The 6,209-nt window shown below is 37.9% G+C and overlaps 1 pseudogene across 1 annotated transcript in view; it reads left to right on the forward strand.

The window, feature by feature from the left end:
- Positions 1–1,848: 1,848 nt before the first annotated feature.
- LOC148703287 (uncharacterized) overlaps positions 1,849–6,209 on the forward strand; it is a 5,532-nt pseudogene continuing 1,171 nt past the window's right edge. Inside the window, exons 1-2 of the transcript XR_015988371.2 lie at positions 1,849–2,852; positions 4,702–6,209. The exon at positions 4,702–6,209 is cut by the window's right edge and continues 1,171 nt beyond it. The product of XR_015988371.2 is annotated as an uncharacterized LOC148703287 (transcript). The remainder of the gene's footprint in view (positions 2,853–4,701) is intronic.

The following is a 6,209-nucleotide window of genomic DNA, read 5'->3' on the forward strand; positions in this document are numbered from 1 at the left end:
TGCTAATAAGAAAGGAATAATGTGGGAAAGAGCTCTAACAAGGGCAAACAATAATGACCACATCATGGTATTTACTTAAACTAAATGTGCGGTCTGTTTTTTTGAAGTATGAACTGACTTTTTATAACATGTTCGATAGAATTATAAAAGATATATAAAATTTAAATACAAGTGTCCAGATGAAATGCACCGACATCCTCAAACATGAAAAGCTCCAGTATCTTTTATATTTTGTATAATCATCTACGGAATGTAAGTAAGGATAAAGTTGATGAGTTGGTAGTTCAGTAGCCGCTGCAACTTCATAGCAGGGCAAATAATGCTTGAATTATAACAATGAAGCACGTGTAGGCAAATTATGTCAGGGGTGGAGGGCATCAGGCATTCTTGCAAAAGATGCATGTAATTATTGCCAGCTTTGCCATCCTAGATCTTTCTATTTTCAAAAATTGGAAGTTTGAGGTTGCCGGTCGCTTGTCCATAGCCATGCAAGTTGTTAACCTTGTGTGTAATGCATTTGTTAATTAGGTATTGGAGGAGGCTTAGACTAACTTGCTGCTTCTTCCATTGAACGGGATGCAGCATCCTTAACTGGAGCTATGATTTCTAAAGATGCAACCTTCTTCCGTCAACATTTCAGTTGGGCTCTTGCTGATATAGTTCGCCACTGGATGATTAAGGCTGTTGGATGGAATGAAGCACTAGGTCAGCATGATCATCAAGTTATTGTGGTGAAAGGATAAAAGAGGGAAATGCACCTGCCACCTGCACCTTCTACACCTGTCTTGCAGAAAGTCCTAAGTGACCGTTGGGTGAAAGCAATATTTTACATTGTGCTGCATGATGTAAGATGAGATCCCATATTGATGCTCAGGTTGTATTGGAGTTCCTTTACAATCTTTGTGACAGCTGCAGAGCGTGCACTGCATCACTTTTTTGTCTACTGCTTAGGGGCACTCTACCCTTGTATCATTTGTACTTAGGCATGTTGCTGTCATGTAGTAAGCTATTGAGAAAATATAGGAAATCCAACTCTCAGTGATTACAAAAATGAAAAATTTCTTTTTGTGCACCTTAACTGTATGGACAACCATAGGTAGACGATCAAGCTCTCTGATATAGATAGAAGGTGCTCATTTTTTTATCTGATATGATTGGAAGATTAAAGTAAGGGAGCTGTAAACTTGGTTGGCAAAATAATTTGAAAGGATATTTGCTGATCTATTCCCTGACATCATGTTAACCCATGTGGGACTTACATTCGAAGCTTTGAAGTTGAGAGGCAGCAGTATTGGCTGTTATCATACCTTCTAGATTATGATTAGGCGTCCAGTGTCTATAGAACAAAGGAGGAAATAGATAATTCTAATGCATTTCTTACCATTCTAATAGTATCAGCAATAATTTCATCCAATTGCCTTGTCAGCCTTGTCAAGGGTGGGGAACCAATCCAAAGAAATTATGATGGTTCTTGGATATACTATTTCGGTATATAAGAAGAAACCATATAAAAAGAAAAACTCTTTCCTCTGAAGATTTGATTTTTGTAATATCTCCACTATTAAGCTTTTTTTCAAAATTTTAAACTTAAGCTTGGATCAATTAGGGAAGCAATGTGAAGAAATCGTGAATTGGGTTGTGAATGGAGAAATAGAATGCAGAAATCTCCGATAAACCAGGATATGAACATAGTGTTTGATACTAACCCTCAAAAGTTTATCTCCGATAAACCAGGATATGAACATAGTGTTCCCGTCGGGTATGATACCCCGTTTTAGCAAAAAAAAAAAAAAAAAAAAAAAAAAGGTTTATCTCCAATTTTCTTCACTTATATTAAATTCTAATGCATATCCTATAACCTTTGGAAAAAAATCTAATTATGCATGCTATACAATTATTTCTAATTTATCATTATGTTTGCAAAAATTATATCTTTTAAGTTATCTTACCCATCTGTATGTAGTGTCAAGTCCATAAAATGCAAAATCAATGGTTCATAATATTTTATTGCTGGTTCTGCGTTGAGTCCAAATCTCACAGGAGCACGTGGTAAAGCAATACCGACCCTGGAAACCAGATCTCACTGCGCCGAGTCTTTTATTTTTTATTTTTTTGGTTCAGGAGTCTTTTATTTTCATCCATCCCTCCGTGTCCGACCCGCCCTCCAACATTCAAAAACCAAAGAACCCTGGAGCGCGAGGACCGCCGCACCATCGGCCTCATCCTCCTCCACGGCGAGGAGGTCGTCTACATGACCATCGAGTCCCCCTTCCCCCAGACGAGTCCCACGCCAAGGCCCATGCCACCTCTGTCGCTCTCTTAGGCCCTAGCATCGGCCTCGCCGCCGGCCACGGCATCCCCCCGCTCCCCTCGTCCAGGCCTTCCAGGTCTCGTCGGCCCCATCCGCGATGTCGGTGTCCCTGCCCCGACATGATGTAGCCCTAGATCTCCCGGCCCCTCGTGCCGCAGCAATCTGCCTTGCCTGTCTCTTACCCGCAGGTCGTCCGCCCCACCAGGTGCTCGGCTTTCCTGCCCCCATGGCCGCCCGCCCTCCCGTGTCCCCCGGCGCAGTTCGCCGCCAGGCCCCATGCCCCCGCCCTAGATCGGGCAGCCCCCTATGGGCCCGCCACCCTCTCAGATGATGTGCGGCCTCCCACCACCGCAGAGTCCCGGGATGCCGACTCCTCTATCCCCCAGGGCTAGGATGCCTCCACTGCTGCTACCTGGTGGAATGGTCCCAGTGTTTTCCCCGCCGAGACCTGGGGGGAGGGCACCACCGGTCCACCACCGCCAAACCTACAGCAGCAGCAACAACCTCAGAACCACCAGCAGCAGCAGTAGAGATTATCAGGGTACGCACTCTCCTTTCCTTCCATTCGTCTCTTTTCTTTGTTTTTTTTTTCTATTTCTTTTTTTCTTTGGCAAGATGATCATCTGTGATGATTGCTCCGGGTAAGTTTGCTTAGGTTAGAGTGATTAGAGTGGGCTAGAGATTCTTCACTCTTGTAACATTGATTTTGATTATCAAGATATTTATGAATAAACATTCTAGATTTGTATTAGGGGTTTAGGATTTAGGGTTTGGAGTTTGGGGATTGGGGGTTGGGTTTTAGTGTTTGGGGTTTGAAATTTGGGATTTAGGATTTAGGGTTTAAGGGTTTAGAGCTTAGGATTTAGGAATTAGGATTAAGGGTTAATGGTTTAGGATTACAGGTTAAGAAATTAGGGTTTAAGGTTTAGGTTTTAAGGGTTTAGGATTTAAGGGTTTAGCATTTAGGATTTCAGGAGCATAGGGTTTAGGATTTGGGGTTTGGGTTTTTAGGACTTAGGGTTTAGGTTTTTAGGGTTTAGGGTTTAGGCTTTTAGGCTTTTAGGCTTTAGAGTTTAGAGCTTTAGGATTTTAGGGGTTTGGTGTTTGGGTTTCTGGATTTCTAGGTTTGGAGGTTTGCGGGTCTAGGGGTTTGGGGGTTTTAGGGTTTTAAGGTTTTAGAGATTTTGGAGGTTAAGGTTTTTGGGTTTTAGCTCTTTCTTTAAGAATTTTGAATTGTTAATTTTTACCTAATTTTTTAGGTTTCTTGATTTTGGTTTGCTTTGTCGGATGGAGAAGAAACATAAGCTTGCTATGCTTGCCTCCATAATGCACATAGTAAATGGAGACTGGGGTGCGCTTGTTTATGGTTTGACTGAGATGGATATTGTTAGGCCCGAAATCAATCTACATTAAAAATGGTACTCCATTCATTACCAATTTTCTTTTTCATCTTTGTAACCGAACGTCTTAGCAAGGTGCTAAAAGAAGGCTAGTTTGTTGAAGCGTGTGCTTACATGTGACATGTAGTAAGTGGTATGTTAAAAGAGGGACAAATTAAAGAACAAAAGAAATGACCTAAATGGGGAACTATAATATTAAACTACAAACATCTAAGAGGGAGAAAAAAAAACCCTAAGAGAAGTGCTACAAGATAAAAGAACTGAATACAAAGTCTGCCCTTTTTTATGCATTCATTGAGATCACCGTGTGTTTTGATAGAGAAGTCGACATAAAGCTTAAAATTGGCTTATTTTTTCCTTGCACACATTTATAGGAATCTTAGCAGCAAGAGAAATACAATTGAGCTTTCTAATTACTTCTGATTATATCACCAATACATTGCATAACTAACCAGTTGGGCAAAATTATCTTTTACAGAGTGTTCTTTAATTAGTGCTGCAATTTGTAGCTGGTGTTGATGGGAAAAGGCTTGGAAGATGATGATGAAATGTCTTTGTTGGCATCAGCTCTTATAAAACACAATTTCTCTGTTAAATTGATTATAGCTTGCTTATGAAGTTCGATTACTGATCATTAACTATATGATCCGAGGATGTCTTAATTTTATGTAGTAATGATGGTTAAAAGGTTTTTGGTGAGGACTCCTGAAGACCTTGTGGAAGACTCCTGGAAAAATAAGAAAATTATTAAATTTAAATTTCAATAAGGTACCGTACAAAGTGTGACAACTTTTGGAGGAACAAACAATATGATATAGGCTAAATTCAGCACGAAGATCGGCATAGTAGTGTACTCCAGATAATAATGCAAACAAAAAGTTCTGGAAATGATCTGCATCATACTATACTTTATTTTTCCATTCCTCTGTAGTTTTTTATGAAAATATATGCTCAATGTGTTTTCTTGCCTTTGCTTAAATAATGTCTCAGGATTTGGAAGAGGCCTTGGATGAGGTAGTCTTCAATGATGGAATACCTGACATCAAGTTTAGTAGGGTGAGTATTTGACCTATATGTTACTTGTATAAGTTGTTTAAATTTTCTTAGTAACAAAATAGTTTCAACCCTTTTCTTCTCTTCTTCTACGGTGTCATAGGTCATGACACTGTGTTATTTTATCATTCATGTGGTGTCATGTGAATTATTATTGTTATGTTAGGAAGGAATGTCACCTAAGGTCTTGTCTCCATATTGATCAAGGTTCTGAAAGTGCATTTATCAGGACATTAGATTCTGGACTGGAATCATGAATTGGACTAAAACAGCATGACACTATTGTAGGTTCTTTTAGTTAACACTGGAAGCTAAAAGAAGCAAGAATATATGGCATAGCTCGCTTGTTCAGATCAAACATGGATTGGAATATTAGAGTGATAAGGATGATAACATCCTTGAAAAGTTTTACAGCACCAAACATCCAAATATAAGACACCACCATAACATGTGTGCTACTTCTACGCTTACCATCTAATACAGTTTCCTTTTCACCAAACATCATGCTTTTTTTTTGAAATTTTACCTTTAGAATTAAAATTTTGTTTTTTAATCTGTTTTTATTGAAACCTATTTTACATGAAATGAAACAGAAATACTTTGGCTTGAGGAACAACCGACACATGGCCCAAAACCAAAATTTATACCTTGAATTTCATTTCATGTGCCTGTTTTGGTAACACTAGGTTTTAACCATCATACCTAATTATTCTTGTAAAACTCAAATTTGTTGCTACTTTAACAAACATCTAGAAATAGCATGCACTATTTGGTTTTTTGGGATATCAAATTCAAAGATTAGTGCACCTGTAAGGCTGTAACAATAAATAAAAGTTGGGCCTTGAAGCCAATCATCGGTGAAGGCTTATTACCATAGAAAACATCCTCATCTATGCACAAGCAGCTCTTATACTTGTCATTGCTTTTGCCCACATGAAAACTTTTCATCAATATACAGATTCAATAGCCTTTTTCTGATTACCCACCTAATAAGTTCATTTGGCTTTTTGATTATAACTACTTTCCACATCCACAAAAATCATTTGCAGCCTTTTCTTTCTACGAGTATTATATTCATCATTTACCGGAAATAATTATATGAATGGTTGCACCTTCTTGGCGTGTTGTTAAATTGGTATTCTGAGTTGACATTACTTGTTTTTTTATATCTATTTTGAACAAAAAACAAAACAAATGAATATAATTCTTTTTAAACAAAAAAATGAATATATATTTTTTTAAATAAAAAAATGAATATAATTTTTTTAAACAAAAAATGAATATAATTTTTTTAAACAGGTACAATTCTAAACTCTAAAATTCTAAATCCTAAAATTTTAAATTTTAAATCCTAAATTCTAAATTCTGAATTTTAAATTTTGAATTTTGAACCCGAGAGCGCTCAGACATTCAAAAACCTGCTGAAACTAAGCTGATTCAATTTC

This window comes from Phoenix dactylifera, chromosome 6, assembly GCF_051530095.1.
Source record: "Phoenix dactylifera cultivar Ajwa chromosome 6, Ajwa_hap1_PhDact_Kaust_v1.1, whole genome shotgun sequence".
In the NCBI taxonomy this organism is placed as follows: Eukaryota; Viridiplantae; Streptophyta; class Magnoliopsida; order Arecales; family Arecaceae; genus Phoenix; species Phoenix dactylifera.